This window comes from Mirounga leonina, unplaced genomic scaffold (genome assembly GCF_011800145.1).
Source record: "Mirounga leonina isolate KUSES-001 unplaced genomic scaffold, KU_Mleo_1.0 Mir_53, whole genome shotgun sequence".
In the NCBI taxonomy this organism is placed as follows: domain Eukaryota; kingdom Metazoa; phylum Chordata; class Mammalia; order Carnivora; family Phocidae; genus Mirounga; species Mirounga leonina.
In genome coordinates, this window is record NW_023270807.1 from 102,602,603 (window position 1) to 102,623,384 (window position 20,782).

At 39.7% G+C, this 20,782-nt stretch overlaps 1 protein-coding gene across 1 annotated transcript in view; it reads right to left on the reverse strand.

Moving 5' to 3' along the window:
* RGS17 (regulator of G protein signaling 17) overlaps window positions 1-13,206 on the reverse strand; it is a 91,991-nt gene extending 78,785 nt beyond the window's left edge. The window contains exon 1 of the mRNA XM_034991054.1: window positions 13,024-13,206. The gene's annotated coding sequence lies outside the window, so the exon portion shown is untranslated. The remainder of the gene's footprint in view (window positions 1-13,023) is intronic.
* Window positions 13,207-20,782: the final 7,576 nt, after the last annotated feature.

Here is a 20,782-nt window from a genome sequence, read left to right on the forward strand (position 1 = left end):
TTAGGCAGAGGGAGTGGCAAATGCAGAGGACAGGGAGGTTGTAAGGCGCTCAGTGCCCTCCTTCCCTCGTGTTCCCCAAACTACTCTGCTTTCTCCCTTCTAGGAGAAATAATGCTGTCCTAAATGCTGATTTTTCAGATTCAGGAGTATTCAGATGCCCAGCTAGTCTTTCACAGACTTAAGGCCACATACTTGACCTTCAAGGGTTTAAAAAAGAAACAGCAACTCAAATCAAGTCTGCATCTGCAGGCAGAAACATTGTCTAATATGTCACTTTTCCTTATTTAAGAATCAATGGGATATACCCTTCATGGAATTTAGTGCCAGGAAATAAAACTTCTTCTGGAAAACTGTTTTCTTTCATTGCACAATGAGTTATAGGTAACCTGTCCTGCAACCCTTTCATTTTGGTTGCTGGAACTTCCGAGGTAAAACCTAGTGCTCCTGTTACAATAACAGCCCTGTCCATGTTTTATGGTATGTCCACCCTCTCCCCCCATTTCTCTTTGTGGCCTCTTATCTCTATTTTGTTTCACTTTCATTGCCCTGTGTGGAAGTGCTTTTATTTAAGCTGCCTCAGACCTTTTGGAAATAGATGATGTATAAATCATTAATCGCAAGTGCCTTCTGGACAATCACAAGCAACTTCCTCATTGCAAAATCCCATGTGCTGCCTCGGTCCTAGTCTTACCCTCTCTGCCACATGACATAACTCAGCTGCTCTTCCTTCATAAACCTGTCTCCCTTTTCCAATCTTTTGGGGAAGATCACTATAAATATAAATAAAGTTGGTTAAAAGCAACTCCACTTCCTTGGTTTCACGGCATACTACAGTGTCTTCATTCTCCTTTTAACACGTTTTCTTTCCATTCCGACCATCTTCTGTATGTGTGTGCATGCACGTGTGTGTTATGTGTGTGTGCGTGTGTGCACACGTGTATTTTAGTTTCCTTCTTTTCCTTCATGCCCATTCAATGCAGATATACTTTAGGATTCTGTTCCAAGCTTTCCCTGCTCTCTACACTTTTATTCTTGGCAATCACCTACTACTGTCACTTTTAAGTAAAAGATTTTCGAACTGTACTTCTAGCCCCAGCGTCTCTCCTGAGTTCACATTCCAAATTCCTTGGAACCATTTGAACCTCAGAGTCAGAATGAAGTCCTGCAGTTCTTTTACCCGCCCAATCCTTAAATCTCCTCTATAACATCTTTGCCAAATGTGTGTCCACCAGGCATTTGATAGCAAACTTACTCCCTTTCAAAGCAGCCCATCTAACTAGCCAGTTCTGACCGTTAAAAAGTTATTTCCAATAGGATGGCAAAATCCATTTCTATGACACATGCCCCCCAGTTCTAATGCTATTTTTTAAAAAGATTTATTTATTTATTTGAGGGCAGGAGGAGGGGCAGAGAGACAGAAGCTCAAGCAGACTCCCTGCTGAGCATGGAGCCCAAAGCAGGTCTCAGTCTCAGGTTCCTGAGATCATGACCTGAGCTGAAATCAAGAGCCAGATGCTTCATCGACTGAGCCACCCAGGCACCCCTAATGCTATTCTTGAGAGTAACATTAAGAGCTAAGATGCACTGAATACCAAATGTGTGCCAGGGCCTCTGCACACATTCTCTCTTTACAACTCTGCCATGTGATTTTATTATTCCCATTATATCACTGGGGCAATTTTTAATTAATCTAATTATTCCCATGACTCTTCTCCAAATGGTGAAATACACATATTCTCTAAGGGGAACCGCTCTATTCCAGGTTCAGAAAGTACAAATTCGTCCAATCACTTCTTACATCAACTACTGGATTTTGTTAATTTTACCATCTGTATTGCAAACCTCCAACCACGATGTCCGGAAGGGAAGAAATTCAAAATAATAACGTTCCAGCTGTGGTTTGAATATGCAGAACAGAACTGTCACCAGCTTCACTCTAGACACCATGTATCTCTGCGGACATAGCCCAAGGGCAGACCTGTCGCTTCCTACACAATCAACTAGGCTTTTAACTCTGATGGGTACATCAAACTACTTCTTCAAGTAAACTCAGCTTATTTCCTCCCTACCCTCTTCATCGGGCTGTTTTCACATCTCAGTGGCAACTGTATTACCCAGACACCTCCAGCTCGGCTTCGAGGTGCCTTTCACGTCTTCTAAGTCTCACTGGTGATCAAGTCCTGAGGCTCGGAGTTGAACATGTTCTCAAAATGTCACCTTCCCACTGCCGTGGATTGGGCCTTTCTCTGTTTCCCAGTCCAGGCTTGGCTTCTCTCACCTGGACAGCTAAAATCCTGTTACTGCTTCCCTCCAGCTCCCCACCATGGCCCTGATGAAGACAGTTCTTAACCCGCACCTCCTCCTTGAACAGTACTGTGGTGCTCTGAGCCTGGCTGGCTTCTCACACGCATCTCAGTGCTCATCAGTACCTGCCTTCTTTCTGACCTTATCATCTTATGATTCCCTGCAAGTATTAGATACTTCTGGAAAACTGTGCCACAGAGTATTTTTCGAATGCTCCTAGTTCTGCACCTTTATTTACATTGTCTTTAAGCCCGAAAGGCCTTTGTTTGCCTGTTTGCCTGTCAAAATTCTCTTTCAATAACTTGAGAAAAATGTCACAACCTCTGTGAAACTTTTGCCAGGTCCTGGGTCTGGCCATCAAAAATTAATCTAAAGTACCTGAGTTCTCGCAGCACTTTGTTTCTCTCCTAGAATAGAAGAGCAACTGCAATTTACATACATATTTCTTTCTTCAACTGGGCTTTAGGCCCTTACATCTTAAATATGGCTTATTTAATTTTACTATTTCCAGCTACAGAGCAGGGCTCTAATTAGTTGCATTAATTACAAGAAAGGAGCCAGGAAACAAAAAAGGTGAAACTGATGACAAGCTAAACCTGAAGAAAACTTGGCAATCTAATGCAAATACTTGGAAAATCAGACGCACACAGGCCGTATTTTTAGGTGTATCAAAAGATCACTTTCTCTGTTATTTCTGCCTGCCTCTGATTTCATTTTTCAAATTGTGGGCTCTACCCTCAAACACATGAACTCTTTCTTCTTCCCTGAGATCTAACCAGGCTAGAACTCCCAGGGCTAGGGGTCAGAGGTCAGCACACTAAATGCCAAAGTTGATTTTGGTTGTAACCAGCAGCATCACTGAGTAACTACATTCGGTGATCCTACTAAGCCATAAGTCCACATTCCCTTAAAAATAATCTCAATGACAATGAGCAGATAATCTTCTCCAAGCACACTTGTCACTCCTCCCCACCCCTAACTGGAATCTTAATAAATAGTTTCCCCATTAAACCACTGCACTGCCCACTGCTCAATAAAACAAATCTTAGCATGTGCCTTTATTCGTTGCAGGTATTTTAAATCAAAATGTAAAAGTCTCTTTATATCATGAAAATAAAATGGATTTTATATAAGATGGACTTTGGAGTAGTTACATTTAAAAAGAAAAAATTGGAGCAGATATTTAATAGATGTGAGTGAATTTTGGTATTACCCACAAATATTTTTAACTATTCAACAAAACCTATGTCAGGTCAAGAAAAGTGCTTCACATTTTTTGCTTCCTGGAATTAACATTTATTTAATGAAATTCTACATCATAAAACACCACTTGCATTACTCAGATGTTCAGTCAATGAAATTACTGAATTAATGAAAAAAAATTACCTTCTTAAGATTAGGTCACACAAATTCATGAAATTGGAAGTGGTTACATAATATAGCAGAATTATGTAATAATATATTGAATGATATACTTGAAGATATGAGTTTTTAGCTAATGGTCTTGTTTTCTGAGCCCAGTCTTCCTTCTACTTGATTTTCCTTCTCATCTCATTGGTTCTTCTCCTTGTACTCTAACTTGTGCATCTTTTCCTCCTAAACACTTGGCACCAGGTCTGTTTCTCTCTATCAACCAATGAACAAAAAGGGGAAATGCACACATACACTCAGACACTGACACATAAAATTACCTTTTCAAAATATTAAACTTTGAAGACTATACCAGTGAATAAGGATTCTCTATCTCTTGATTTTTAGCATTAAAAATGATAAATAAATATATCCTTCCACTAAATCCAGCATTTATATAAATATGGGTGGGTCATTAGGCATTGGATTTACTAAAGATAATTTAGTCTAAAATATTTCTTCAACAGCAAAAACAGATTACTGGACATGAGCAGGGTAAGAAAACACAGGCTCTGATAGCGTAATCAAAATGGCCAATATTATTTACTCATAAACTAACAGAGATACGAAAATCAAGCCAGTGTATTCCTGACTACCAAAAGAGAATAAAACAGCTGGGTTGTTTTGTTTTATTTTCTTTTCCTGATAGATTTAATATTTGAGTTCTCGATGTGTTTTAAATTTCAGGCAAAAATTATGTAACTATCCTAAAAATTATATAAAATAACAAACACCTATTTTCTGTAAAATGTTAGATATACAAAAAGAATTGCTACTCCTTTCTTTTCAATTTATCCATTTAGAAATAATACTTATATTACCAATCATACTACTACTAATAAAAAGAGATCAAAGGTAAGTCAAATGTCAAGTTTCACCCACACAGTAGGTGAAGATACTACTCCAATTCACAATGGAATATTTAATACTCTAATTTACATTAGAGTATTTAATACTCCAAAATACAGCATTCAGTTAGTCGTAAGGAAGTTATCTAGGTCACTGTACTGCTTTATAGCATGTCTATGACTTAGTGCCCCCCATAAAAGATACTGGTTTTTCCTTTGTTTTTATGTAAGTCTTTTTTCTTTTTTTAAAGATTTTATTTATTTATTTGACAGAGAGAGAGAGAGAGATCACAAGTAGGCAGACAGGCAGGCAGAGGGAGAGGGAGAAGCAGGCTCCCTGCTGAGCACAGAGCCCGATGTGGGGCTCCATCCCAGGACCCTGGGATCATGACCTGAGCCGAAGGCAGATGCTTAACCATCTGAGCCACCCAGGCATCCCTATGTAAGTCTTGATCATACTAAACTCACAGGGCACAGGAAAATGCTGCATAGTATGGTAGTGCTGAGTAGAAATAAACTGAGAAAGAAATAGGTTCAAATCCCAAATTATCACATATGGTTACTTATTAACAGCCCAGTTAAAGGCTTAATGACAAGCAAGTTAAATTTAGTGGCTGAAATGAGGGTGTAGCTTACCTTCAAGTTAATTCATTCATAATGTCAATGTCTTTCATTACTACATATAGGTAAATTAACTATCTATTCACGTTTTTCTCGGGAGGATTTGAAGTCTTTACCCTGATATTATAAGTGATATCAAATCTTCCTAGATTAAGATACATTTAGTTGCTAGGTTAAGAGATTACCCTAATGATTTCAACAAGTAGGTACTGAAGATGGTTTTCCTTCTCCAAAATCAAATGTAATTTTATTTTTTTAAATCTGAAAAGAGTATTCTGGATTTCTGGTCAACTTACTACATTACAAAAAGATTATTATCAAAGAAGGAACTACAACAGTGTCAGGAGAAAATTTTATATTTTTATTACACAGGAAATGTGAATCCTAAGGAAGGTGGGGATATCACTCCCTCTGATTCCCTTTGCTCACCCCTCCCCCAACATTTTCATATACTTTAAATTCTATTTTAATGATCATCCAGGGTAATTTTTAAGTGAGGGGGAAAAGGGCACAGTACAGATGTATAGAGACATGTTCTTTAATGAGGGAGAAACTGGAGTTGGGGTGGATTCACAAAGAGCATTAAGCCTCCAGTCTTTCGTTGTCTGGATGTGGAGGTGGTTGTTAAATCATCCACCAGTGAGAGCCACTTCCTGCTTTCCCTTCCCCTTATCTGAGTCTCTGCTTCATTGCTTTCATTTGGGGGAGAGAAGTCTACACTCTGAGATCAATCAGCCTAAAACTGCTGAATCCTAAGGAGATCCTTACTCATTAAGGATTACTCATTATGATTTGTAAACAGAATGATCAGTGCTCATTAGATAGAAGCAAAATAATAAATTGAAGAATTTATTGTGAAGTCCTTGCAGAAAGGGGCCATGTTTAATCAATTTTTGCATTAAAAAATCTTATCACAGAGGCCAGCACGTAGTAGGTGCTTAAGGGTGTTTATGAATGAATGGATGTTCATTTCACTGGTTGTTTAAACAAGCTGGTCAGGAAAGGATAAGACAGCAAACACACAGAGAACACCTTCAACATTAATAAAGTCCCATTAGTGAAGACAAATACTGGCAAGAAATTAAAATCTCTTCAAGCACTTACCATCTACATGAGGTTTCTTGGATTAATTTAAATTATTTAACTCTAGCACAGTATCTAACACTCACATAGTGATTGCCAGTATTTGAAACCTTTTTGCAGACATAATTTCATTTAATCCTTGCACATTTTTGAGATATACACTATCAGGTCTTCAATTTTATAGATGATGATACCAAGGCTCCACAAGGTTAAGGCTAAACTTCTGGTTATTTGAATCCCAAATCTGGGCTCATTCTACAGAATTCCATTCTCTGCTTTAAAAAAGTGCCTTTCTTTCAAGGGTAATTTTCCACATGCTTTTTCACATCTTCTAAATTAAATCACATAGATTGCCACTTTTCATATAGCAGACTTTCAAATATTTGTTGATTTTGATTAACTGAAGCCTGACTAAGTGGAAGAGGTGAGAGAAACAGGGTGAAGACATGGGTTTGTCTTCCTAGAACCAAAACTGACTCATAAAATCTCTAGATTAGATAGTCTTTCATAACACACCCAAAACAAGCCCCTGCCTTTCACTGAGACTAGAATAGAGACGGTGTTGTCAACTTTAACAAAAGAGTTTTCACTGGATTTAACTCACTATGCCATTGGGAAGACCTGAGATAATTGAAGAAATGAAATAAACACTTACCTGCTCATTTCATTTATGTCATAATTTCCCTTGGGTTGTGTCTGTTTTATTGTAATGTCATGGCTCTTGAATTATAACCTTTGTATTTCAATAGACAATCAGCAGTACTACGAAAAGCCTGTAACCTAATACAAGGAAGTAAGTATTTGCTTTGTGAACCACATTCACTGTCTATAATAAAATTATATTTATTGACACAGATTTTTTAAAAAATCTCAAACACAATGTTTAAGAAATTCAGAGAGCTTTTAGATACTTATTACTCATGCTAGAATTCCAAGCATGAAGCATTTATATAATTTAATGAAAAAGCCTACACATCTAGTAAAGAGTAGAGCAAGAATTCAAATCCAGTTCTCTTTGAAACAAGATCTCTTGTTCTACCACAACTTACTGCTTTTACTACTGGGCCTCCCATTCATTATAAATTCCAAGTTCACTAATGCTGAATTACTGAGGTTTTACTATATTTGATAAACCAGAACCAGCAGTCATATAACTGTTTACCCTTTCTAGGTAGTTTCTTATCTAAGGGACTTTGCAGATTTTTCCAGCTAAATACTCAAGCTTTTGAAACCAAATTTGTCAAAAGTTATGGAATTTAAAAAGTCAAAACCAGGAGCTTATAAGATGCTGAATCATGTGAAACACTATAGATACAGAATTCATTAACAGACTAGATTTTCACCTTTTAAATATTTAAATTTTACCTCCAGCTGAAAATCTGAGATAAGATACAATTCCAATCTGATGTGGTTTTATAATTCAACTTAATTGATTGCATTCTGATGAGAAACTTCAATGAATGCCCTGCAGGTCCTCCAGCTACTCCTATATTTCCTTTTAAATCTCAGGAAAACCCACAAGTTCTCCTACAGCATTGGCAATGACAGAAACAATCCATGAAAATCTGGAAACTGATCATGTAGGAAGGTGTGAGTGTGTGTGAGCAGAGTGCCCAAACAGAAAAACAGCACACCCTAACTATTAAGTGACCCTGGGCTTCTGAAAGGGAAAGCCCAGGTACAGTGACAGGTGGCACTATGTTATGGACAGCAAAGCAGTCCTAATCCTGTGGCTAATCCATCTCCAGACTTTGGTGATGTTTGCTCCACTCCAGCTAAGCTGGAGTCTGGTTCGGCCACAAAGATCTCTGGAGTCTCTGCCACATGCCCTCTTTGTCACTAAGCATTTCCTTTCTTTGTTTGCTTCTGCCATTTTTAAAAATTCACATTAGCACTTAAAGAAATAAGAAAAATACACCAGAACACTAAGAGAAAAATGGGCAGACTTGAACAAGCCATCCTTAAACACCAGAAGAAAAAAAAATGGACATGTCAAAAAAGTTATTAGCATTAGTAACAAAAGAAATAGAAGTTTGAAAAATACCATTTTCACCTATCAAGTTAGCAAAGATTTTTCAAAAGATGATATTATGTTGGTGAGAACTGGAGGTTCTGGCTAAGCATCAAGCCTACACAAACACACACAAACACACACACACACACACACAAAATGCTAAACAGATAAGCAGACAAAAGCCAGGCATAAGGATGTACATCAGTTACAATAGTAAAATATGGGAAATAACATAAAAATCTAAAAATAAAACAATGGCTAAGTAAATTAAGATGTCCATACATTGAATTACTTTCCAGTTACTAATTGTATTAAAAATACCAAAACTGGCTTTAAATACCAGTTTTAATTTCTTGGGAAACGCCAACAAAGTAATGCTAATTTTTAAAAAAGTATGAAATTTTACAATATGATTCTACTTATTTAAAAAAATAGTACACATTATGCGTAATGGGGTAAACTACCTTGTAACTTCAATAGCAATTCTCTGGGCATTGGGATAATTATAAGTTCTTAGTATATGCCAGGCATATGTTCAGCACCTTATATACACTGCATTACCTTTATGCTTACAAACATCTTAGGAGGTGGGTCTTTATCCCTGTTGACTATCCGAAGAAACTGAGACTCAGAACAGGTGAGTAACATGACCACCCTGAGAAAGCTCTTACATGGAGAAGCCAGGACATAAGCTAAGGTCAGCTTGACCCAAAGTTCCTATTCATCATATCCATGTAATCTTAATTTTCTGTTTCATATATTTTTACGTGCTCTAGGGGATCTAAAATAAGCATTTAGCGCATTTATAATATGTAAACAAATCAAGAATACAAATGTTATATTAATAGTATGCATATTCACAGAGCGACAATTCTAAAAATGGCTTCCTTCAAAGATGTTGGACCATGAATAGGATCTTTAGGATCTCAAACTAGTGTACTTAGTAATGAGCATGAGCACTCCTTTTAATAAATGTAATCCCAAAGGCTTTCATGAGCCACATCAATTCTGCAACATTTATTCATTTAAGAAATACTTATTTAACACCTGTCTCTTGCCAGATATTGTGCTAGATGTTGGCACAATAGCAGGAGAACCAGTCTAAATGACTTTCTTTGGATAGTAGGAAAGTCTTTGGGGGATAAGTGGAGAGGGAAAGAGATAGGGAAGATAAGACTGTCAGTCTAACACTGAAAGTCCTGGCTACATACATCTAAGGACTTTTTTTTAAACTTTCCATGAAAACTTATAATATTTCTGAGGATCCAGGACAACGCCCTGTTAATGTCATACAATTTGAAACCTCTACAATGCATTCATACTTTTACTCTAATTATACTAGTCAGATGAACTAAAATGCTTTTACACATCACATAGTATTATTCTCCTGCACAGGCTATACATTTGCTTTCCTGGGTGGTACAATATTTTCATTGTTAAGTAAGCAAAGCTGGACTATCAGAAAAAGGATTCTTAGCAGAAATGCAGTTGGATGGATTTCCATTCCTCTTGGCTCCATATCTCTTTGTCCATGCCCACCTTCCACTTTTCCAGAAAAGCTCATGTCTTTCAGCAAATGACTTCTAACACGAAGGCCATTGTCTCTACAACTGTAGATTAACAGGTAAATGCTTTCTTACTTTTTAGCTTATGAGTCAACCAAAATTTTTATCAATTTAGATTTAGATCATTTACTTTTACTTGGCTGTTATAATAAGATCAAGTAAGTTAGAATACATATTATAAATAAATATATATTTCTCTTTGTCTACAAAGTCCCAGGCCCTAGTGTTAGGAAATGTTAAGGAATATTACTATTAAGAAAAAGTATAAGAAGTCCATATGGATGACAATGACTTAGACTTTCAATATTGAGTTCAAATAAATTTGGACCTTGTAGGGAGACCCTAAAAGCAGAGAGATATCTATTTGAGAAGGAAAACCTGGAATGCCTTAGAATTGAACACAGACAGCAAATTAACTCTCCTTGTTAATTCTCTTCCATTTGGACTAAACACCAAGGAATCATTGAGAAACCAGAGCAAAAAAACATCTAAGTTGGTATAATAGATACCTTACATTGTTTGTAAATTAGGTGGTTTTCTTCATCTTTCAGACCACAAATTTAGGAGGAAGGATGAGAGCTCATAGTTCTGAGATCAGAGTCACTGCCATGGAGATTCATCTTATTTAATAAATTATACCATCCAATCTTCTCATAATAATAAACACTTGTTCTATCATCTCGGAATATCATAAACTACCCTCCCATGGTTTCTCTAAATATAGTTTTTTTAAGATTATAAAAATACTCAGTAAATCTACTCTCCCGTGAGTGTGCTAATTACTGTTTTAGTTCATGCTAACAGAAGAAATGGCTTAATAACAGTAACTTAACTGGAGGAGATCAAATTGCTCATTCACTTAAACTAATGAGTACAAATCACCTTTGCATTTGATATTAGTGCTATAATGTATATTTCACGGGTACCTGCTACTATTACTACAAAAGTCTTTAGAAACAAATACAATTTAAAGTGTTTCAGTTTTCAAAATTATTTAATACACTTAGTGTCTGGGAGCTATGCGACCAGGAGGAAAACATTATTTTCTACTACAACGGTAAAAACTGTTCCTCGTATTTCCAATTAAATGATTTCAGAAGGATTCATTACCCGGAAAACCGGTATGTATGAACGCCGGAAATGCAGATAACATCCAGTCTCAGAGTGTTTATTCTAAATGGGAACCAAACTATAAGATTTCTATTATTTATGATAGCCTTCCCATGATGGAAATCATCTCCCTGTAAAATAATCTAACAGGAAGAAAGAAAGAAAGAGAGAAAGAGAGAAAGAAAAGAAAGAGAGAAAGGAAGGAGAGAAGGGAAGGAAGGGAAGGAAGGGAAGGAAGGGAAGGAAGGAAAGAAAAGAAAGAAAGAAAGGAAAGAAAGAAAGGAAAGAAAAGAAAGAAAAGAAAAGAAAGAAAAGAAAGAAAGAAGGAAAGAAGGAAGGAAAGAAGGAAAGAAGGAAGGAAGGAAGGAAGGAAGGAAGGAAGGAAAGGAAGAAAGAAAGGAAAGAAAGAAAGAAAGAAAGAAAGAAAGAAAGAAAGAAAGAAAGAAAGAAAAGGAAAAAAAAGAAAAAGAAAGAAAGAAAGAAAGGAAAGAAAGAAAGAAAGGAAAGAAAAGAAAGAAAAGAAAAGAAAGAAAAGAAAGAAAAGAAAGAAGGAAAGAAGGAAAGAAGGAAGGAAGGAAGGAAGGAAGGAAGGAAAGGAAGAAAGGAAAGAAAGAAAGAAAGAAAGAAAGAAAGAAAGAAAGAAAGAAAAGAAAGAAAAGGAAAAAAACGAAAAAGAAAGAAAGAAAGAAAGAGAAAGAAAGAAAGAAAAGAAAGAAAAGAAAAAAAAAAAGAAAAAGAAAGAAAGAAAGAAACAACTATGGGAAGCTTTCAAAGTTCTCCAGACAAACCTTCCAGAGACTCTTTTAAAGGAGGAGCCATTTATCGAAGGGTCAGGGAGGTTAGGAAAACTATGCCAGCAGCCAGGGTCAGTCTTCCTGGAGCGACTAAGATTGTCCCAGGTGAGCAGTGTCCCGGGCTCCGGGTGGAGGCGGAGGACGCAGGGCGGGTCCCCGCACGGCGGGCATCTTTTTGGCCAGGCGACCCTTCTCAGTCTCCAGGAGCCCAGCGACGCCCGAGGCTGGCGCGGGCTGCCCGGGACGCGCCGCCAACAGCCTCCCGCTCGCGAGGAGCATCTCCCCACCCGCGGCTTCCGAGGCCAGCTCTGTCCCTCCGCCATCCTCAAGTCCTCCGACATTTTTCACGGAGACAGGGAGGTAGGGAGAAGAGGAAACGGCCGAGTGTCTGCATCCAGACTCCGCCGCAGCACAAGAGGAGGAGAGGAGGAAGGAGGCTGGCGAAGAGGAAGCTATTAAACCGTGATTCCATCCATAATAAAAAGAATCCCCATCACCCCCAGCAGGGGAGTCCCGGATACACCCGCCGGGGCAGTGGCTAAGGGGGTTGGTGGGCGTTCCTCCTCCTGGTCCCCCCGGTGGCTGTGAAACCTACCCTAAACTCCCTTTCCTACGACTAACGGGAGGGGAGGAACAAAAGAGACCCCCACGCCCTACACACACACACACTCAGAGAGCTCACCGATGCTCCAGGTATGCATTTTGCAATCCCTTTGACTTACACATACCCCACCTGGTTAGTGCATTTAACTAAAGGTAATGAAAGAAAAAAAAAAAAAATACCACCCCGAGGTGATCGGTGGATTGGGCACCGTTAATTTCACATTCGGGTTTCTAACAAACCACCACGAAAATCCCGCAGGACCCCGCGCCCCCGCGGGGTCCCTGCCGCCCCCGGCCCTCTCTGCCGGTTCCCCGAAGGCGCCCAGGTCGCCGCTGCAGACCCGACCGGGGGCTCCCCGGGCGGGCAGGACACTCGCCCAGCCTCTCCGCAGCAGCTGGAGGGCGGCGAGCGGACCGCGCGGTGGAAGCAACGCGGGATTCAACTTCCCAAACCTGCGGCGCGGCCCCCGCTCCCTCCCGCGGCGCCGCAGCGGGCGCCAGGACCCCCGCGCCCGCCGCCACCTCCGCCTGGGCTCCGGCGTTGCACTCTCCGCCCCCTCTTTCCTTCACCTCCCCCAGCCACCACCTTTTCAAAATTCACCCACCGGCGCAAAGCAGACATTTTGATGTCATTTACTTAGCACCGCTCGGTTTCAGAGGCAACATCTTACCCAGTCGCCTGGAGGTGTGGGCAGCGCACCGAGGGGTCCGGGGGCGCGAGGCTGGGCTGCTCGGTCCTCTAGCGGAGCGGGTTTGCTGCCATCCGCCCAACTTCAGCACCCAGCGGGCGAGGAGAGAGGGAGAGAGGCTAGGATGGAGGGGAGAGGGGAAGGGGAGGAGGGAGGGTGGGCGGGGAGGGAGCGGGAGCCGCTCGGCAGCGCGCATGCGTTCCGCGGGCGGGCGCAGCCCCTCGCCCGGCTCGGCCCGAGGTGCCGCTGCTTCCCCCGGCGCGCGGCCGCGTGAGTCACGGCCCCGCCCCTGCCGGCGGCCCGGCCCCCGCGCGCCCGCCTCGGCTCGGCGCCCACGGTGCGGGGGTCTCCCGCGGAGCTTCGCGGGGAGCCTCGGGGACCTGGGAGCCTTCCTTGATGGGAGAGGCTCTGGCGGCTGGGCTCCCCCAGCTTCACGTTCGCCCGCAGCCCGCGTTATTTTCTCGTGCGCTCGAGGAGACTGCTGGAAACCAGAAGCTTGTCTTTAAAGGGGGGTGGGGGGGTGGGGGGCTGGGGAGGAGCTGCCGCAGCGCGCTTCCAGGGAAGCAGTTCCTGCGTGGGGCGTCAAGGGACGGGAGTTAAGCAAGTTTTGTTCACCAAAGGACTCGACCGTACGAAGAGTTCTTCACTTTATTGACGTCCTCACCCAGAAATCTGACCCTTTTCCCTTAAGAATTATTTCAGATCTGGTCTGGGGGCATGTATTCTGTCCCAGGCGTCTGGGACACTGGAACCAGAGTTCTGAGCGAGAAAAGCCGATGACAAGGCAAGCGTCGTGAATTACTAACAGAGGTGTTGATGCTGGGGGCCTGGAGCATCCTTTGGGGACAGCTCGGTAGCTATCAGGTCTGGTAATTGTTCCCTTCGCTAGCGGAGCCCAGCTTGGTAGTGAAGAAGCTTTGGGTGCTTAATGCATCATGAGCGCTAGATTGCATCTCCGATGATTAAATTGAAGTGTTTGTGAGGGCGAATTAGGGAAGCGGGTGTCTCTCTTCAGATGTGACATCTGTGGGAAGAGGAGTGAGTTCCTGGCTGGAATGATTAGGCTTTTTTCTTATACCTCCTTAAAACTGTTTACTTGTAAATATATGTGGTTTCCCATTGCTTTGTGTGCGTCCCTACATTCAAACAGTGTTATTCTCATTTCAGGCTCCCTTACTGAACGGCCTCCTGGCTTTCCCCCATCCCCTTCTCTATCTACTTGAGTTAAATATATGTTTCAGGTTTTGCTCCAGGGCCTTCTTTCTCTAGCCACATCATGGCTTTGGGTACTAGTGTTCTTCAAAGTGTATCCCCTGGACTGGTGTTGGTCTGTAAATTGTTCCTTGCTGGTCTGTAATGAGAGAGAAGTACAGAAACTGAGAGTAACATTTAGAAACTTTCATAGCATGCCTTGGTATCCAAGCACATTAGTCAGTTGTACTTTGTATGTCTTATTTGTAAAGTAATTAATTTTTGTTGGATTTTATAGAAGTATTGGTCCATTATGCAGAAATATAAATTAAAAGAAAGTTTTTTTCAAAACAAAAGTTGAAAAAATTAAGTTTTATGGTTTGGGCAGCCCCAAACTCTGTATCACTCCCAGATTTATATCTTCAGTCCTGATCTCATGGAACAGTTTTACGTTCTCAACTACCTTTATGGCTCCATTTGAAGAATAATTATACTGGTTAATATTTATTGAACCATTACTGTGTGTTAGGTTCTGATCTAAATGTTTTACATATGTTTCTTATTTTCTCTACAAGGTAGATGCTATTATTATGTTTAACAGACATCTCAGAAGCAGAACTGCGGATATCCACCCCCTCCAAACCTGTTCCTCTTCAAATTGTTCCACTCACTCTAGTCAAAATTTAGAAGTTATCTTTGTTTTGTCTCTTTTTTTTTTTTACCCCTCTTCTAATTAATTAGCAAGTCACCTTGTCTCAACCTCCAAAATGTATCCCCAGTTCATCCAAATCTCTCCCTCTCCATTGGCTATAACCATAGTCCAAGCTTCTATCATCTCTCACAGGAACTACCACAAAAGCCACCAATTAGTCTCTCTCCCACAACCCCAAAACAATACATTCTCTAAATGACAGCCGAGTGATCTTTTAAAAACATAATCACAGGGGCGCCTGGGTGGCTCAGTTGTTAAGCATCTGCCTTCGGCTCAGGTTGTGATCCCAGTACCCTGGGATGGAGCCCCGCATCTGGCTCTCTGCTCCGCGGGAAGCCTGCTTCTCCCTCTTCCACTCCCCCCTGCTTGTGTTCCCTCTCTTGCTGTTTCTCTCTCTGTCAAATAAATAAATAAAATCTTTTAAAAAAAACAAAACCATAATCACATCAGGGCGCCTGGGTGGCTCAGTCCTTGGCTGTCAGACTCTTGATTTCAGCTCAGGTCTCCATTTCAGGGTTGTGAGATCAAGTCCTGTGTTGGGCTCCACGCTGGGTGTGGAGCGTACTTAAAAAAGAAATTTAAAAACAAAATCACATCATGTTATGCTGCTGCTTAAAGCTCTCCAACGAGTTTTCACTGTACTTTAAATACAACCTGTAATCCTTAGCACTGCCAAGAAGGTTCTACGTAATCTTGTCCCAACCTACTTTTCTTATACCATGTTCCCATAGACCATAGCTAAGTGTAGTGTAGCCACATCAGCCTATTTCTTTTACTTTCTTGAATAAATCTAGCTTACAGTACTTGAGTCCTCCGCCTGGAGGCCTCTGCCTCCAGATCTTTAGAGTAGGCTCCTTAAAATCCTACCCGTCTCTGTTTGGGTATCACCTACTCAGGCTTTACCTAACAACTCAATGTAATCTTCCCAGAGTTCTCTCTTGCATCCACTTGCTTGTTTTTCTTCCAAATACTTTTCACTGAGTCAGCTTGCATTTGTTTACTTGTTTATTATCTCCTTCTCCCCCTCTAGAATAAAGTATCTCAAGAGCTTTGCCTGCACTTTTCACTTTTATCTCTAGGGCTCAGAACAAGATTCGGCACACTGTATATACTCAGGATTTAGTGGATGAATTCATGATTGAATGAATAAATAACATACTTAGAAAAAGCATTCTTTATTTTTTTAAGCATTCTTTATTTTTTCTGATGCTTCTTCTTCTTGGGTTCTCATTGCTGCATATCAGAATCTGTTGTTTCCCAGAAGAGTGCAAATAGACTACATTGTTTCCTCTGCCCACTCTATCAAAGATGGCTCCTTGCAATGTCACACATTTATTTTGTTTGTTTGTTTTTTAAAGATTTTATTTATTTGAGAAAGAGAGACAGTGAGAGCGAGATCAGGAGCAGGGGTAAGTGTAGAGGGAAAAGCAGACTCCCCGCTGAACAGGGAGCCCGATACAGAACTCGATCCCAGGACCCTGGGATCATGACCTGAGCCAAAGGCAGACGCTTAACTGACTGAGCCACCCAGGTGGCTAGAGTCGTGTTCTTAGAACCAACTTTATGACAAGCATCATCAACAAAAAAAGATATCTTTTACTTCCATGGACTTCTCTAAACTGTAATAATGGCTGTTTGGGCTGTGTTTTGCCCCTATGACAGTTGGCTATTCTGTCCATAATTTACTTGCTGAAATCAAATGCAACTTCTTGGTGACTTTCTTTCACACTTAAAATATGTTGTGAAATGCTTTATGCATTAACTAGAATCTTCAATGACAGTGTTGTAAGAACTGGATGTATTACTTACACTGAGTGTTGAAGAGACGGGTGGAAGTGACCACAGCTTTAATGACCTTCACCTCATAGAGTTTGATCACTTGCAATCTATGTGTACATCTGGTCTTAGGAAATATTTGCAATAGCAATGCATCAAATAATGATTTGGTGAGTAAGTCAATTCAATAAACTTTATTAATAATGTCTACCATATGCCTGGTATTATGTCTTCAAGTTTTTTGCAAAAAATGTAAATGTTATATAAAATTATTATATATGAGTCAGAAATGGATTTCAGTTCATTTTAGCCATGGAGATGCTTTCTCTTTGTACAGAATTTCGGAGCAACTTGGGCTTATCGTTATCAAGCAGCTGTGTGGTAACTATGAAGAGCAGTGTTTGATCATGATCATTTCCATACCATTACGAATGCATTTTCAAGTAGAATCTGGATACAGCAGCAGATTTTGGTATAATGACTTCATAGTAAGGCAGACAGGAGATTTGTAGGCAAGATATTTGCGGACAGAAAATATTGGAAAAGGACAGAGTATCAAAATGTTTACAGTACATTTACTCATAATTAGGGGTCTTTTTCATCATTAGGAGACCTGAAATCTACCTCAGTAGAGTTTGGTAACATTGGAAGGTTATTTCAGGAAGAAATTATGTAACATCTTTACATTTCATTTTCTCTTTTCCCACATGTTCATTTTTTAAAAAGCAACAATTTTACCTTTGAAAAGCAGAGGGAAAGGGAAGAAATTTGCTTCAATCTAGGAAAGTCTGACTGCTCTGTCTAGGCAAACTTCTCCGGAGGGGAGCCAGAAAGATAGTTAAAATATGACTGCTTAAACACAATTTTTTCTTTACTTTTGGTAAACAGAACTTTCCATGTTTCTTCAATTGGTTTTAATCAAACCTTAGAGACAGATTCTTCTCAGGGAACTGATTTAGACGTAAACAGTCTGATTCTCAGATAAAATGAGATATAATTAGAGTTTCACATTTTATATGTACATTTTTATAAATCATGAGTTATTAATGTTTCTTTTTGTTAATTGTTTAACTTACCAGTATTAAAAGGCTCAATATTATTCTGTTAGAAAGGCATTAGTACATTTATACCATAATTGCATGAGTCCATGGAAGAAGATATAAAGACCTTCATGTGATTTTTATCAGTTATGCTCAGTTTTGTACATCATAAATTCCTGCAGTGGCTCAACAATATCGACTCGAGTCGCAGTTACCCCAAGTACTTTATAAAAGTGCTCATTTGATGGCTATGCATATTTACGTTCTGTTTGGTGAATAATGTTGGACAACAGTATTCTGCTCCTCCGTGGAAAAATAGTAAAATGTTTATCTCAGCTAGAGAACATGATGATGTTCAATTATTACAGTCAGATTCTTTGTGGATGGAGAAAAATTCCAGAGTTTAGCGGTCTATGTTATATTATCTTGAGATTTTTGAAGGTTTCTAGATGATAGTAGCTGGATTGTGGAACAGGTATTTGCTTTGTAAAACCTACCTCCTGGGTTTGATGGAAGGAAGGTGGAGAAGGGCAGTGGTTTGATTTCATAGTAGTTTCTCACATCTTTACTATGTTTTGGTTTATGGCAGAGCAAGTTCAGAAATGCATAAATTTAACGAATACCTTCGTGTATATGTGTACTGTGTATATGATCTAGAAGGGCCCGGTGATGAATTTTTGAGTTCCATGTTGCAAAATACTTAAGTTACAAATCAGAAAATCTATAAATCTATAATTTTTGAGTTCCATGTTGCAAAATGCTTAAGTTACAAATCAGAAAATCACATTGTCAAAGTTTTGGTAAAGGCTCTGTGGTTTCTTGATTTCCTGTGAACTAGTTTCACTGTGTGACTATGTTAAAGTAGTATATGCAAGCCTTTCACAGTCTCATCTAAGTCTTCACATTTGAATTTTAGTAGAATTTACCTAATATTGTGCATGATTGCCCATCCAGTCTCATCTGTCCATTAATTCATTCACCCACTCACTTAAAGAGCTCTTAGGAAGCATCTGTCCTGGCATTGTGGGAAATAGAAATACCGTGGAAAATAATGTTCCTATCCTTGACATGAATTTATAATCGAACTGAGATAGGCTCTACATACATGAAGTAACCAGAAGAAATCAATGAGAACACTTGAGATAATGTGGTATTATTTTTTCTTTCCAGGAGGTAAGGCAGAGAATGATGAAAAAGGAAATTGCATGTTTTATAATCAGAACTCTCAACTGCACAGCATAGAAATTGCAAATGATCAAAGTGGTCCATTGAAGTACACAGTGGGAACTTTCTTTGTATTCCATGGAACTAGTTTTGAATGGCTTTGCAGATTTGTAATAGGAATTCAAGGAAGGAGGGATTTAAAATATAATACTCAAATAGGAAGTTACTTGTTAAACTTTAAGTTGACAGCCACTTAGAAAATATTAAGCATCTTCAATATGCAAGGCATTGTGCAAGGCTCTGGGAAGATTGCAAAATGAATCATAACACAAGGACTACAGTAGTGAGTAGTGTAGAATCTAGAGAGATCACACTCAGCTCATAGGTTATAGCTGACTCTGGCCCTTGGGATGACCTGCAAAGAATGGGAGCCATTTGCATATGCTGAGATGTGTGGAAGGGCATTTGGGTTGGAAATCACAATATGGTATCATGATGGTGTGTTGGTTCAGGATAACAGGATATGTATGGGAAAACTTGATTAGTATGGTTTAGTTCTATAAAGTTATTAGGTTTTAAATGTAGACTGAGGCGACATTGTGGTGTGTGTGGGGGGGAAAGTCTTGGGTATGTCAAATTGGTTTCATCTCCATCCCAAGTCTAATCACTTGCTACTGCTGTGTTGCCCAGGATTCTGAGGCCAAATCTGAGATTAAGCAAGAAAGATGATTGTGATTATTAACAATGTCTGATGTGCTGTTGGTACATTTGTCTAGTATTTGAAATCTCTATTCTAGTCAATAGGGAGTCAAAAGATTTTGAAAAAGGGGAGTTGTATATATTCAGGATGATAGTTCTTGAGGAACTCTCAAACTGTTATTTTTTTTCTCCAAAATTGGTATTCTGAGAACAATGAATTCACTTGGTAAATAAGCTGGGATAATGGAAATTGATCTGTAAACTTCTTGGGGTTTGATAAATACACTGGCATATTAAAGCCTCTGAAGAGCTCCTTGATTACAAAAAGCCAAAATGGCTACTAAACACATGAGAAGATTCTCTTTCTTTTTCACACACACACACACACACATTATTTACACATATGCACACATATCTGTGGTATCAAGAATCTCAATTTTATTGATTCTGTGATCTAAAATTTAAATAAAGTTTACTTTTAGTTCTAGTTAGTCATAAAGTCATAAACAGGATCTTCTTCACACATAAATGTACCTAATTTCTATTTTTTTAAATTCATTTGGGCAATGTATCCTGGGCATCTATTATGTGGCTATGTGGCAGGTACTGTTCCAGGCACTGGTGATTCAGCAAGAAACAAAATGAACAAAAATCCCTACCCATTTGGGGCCTATATTCTAGTGATGGAGACAAAAATCAGGGTAAATAAATAAAGTATATAGTAAATTAGATAATTATAAGAGCAAAAGGGAAAAACTAAGTCAGGAAAAGGGGATAGCATGTGTGCTTGTGAGTTGGAAGGGGTTCTGAAATTATGCATGTGGTAGGAAAGAAGGCCTCACTGAGAAGGTATGAGTCAAGATGTGGGGATTGAGCCCCGCGTTGGGCTGCCAGCTCAATGGGGAGTCTGCTTGTCACCCTCCCTCTTCTCCTTCCCCTGCTCCTGCTCTCACTCTCTCAAATAAATAAATAAAATCTTAAAAAAAAAAAGATGTGAAGGAAGCAAGAGATTAAGTTAGTGGCTATCTGGAAAAAGAACATTCCAGCAGAGGAAACAACTAGTGCAAAGGCCCTTAGGTGAGAGTATGTCAATCATAGTCCCAGGACAACAGTGAACAAATGGAGGCAGTTGTAAGAGATGACGTTAGAGAGAGAAGAG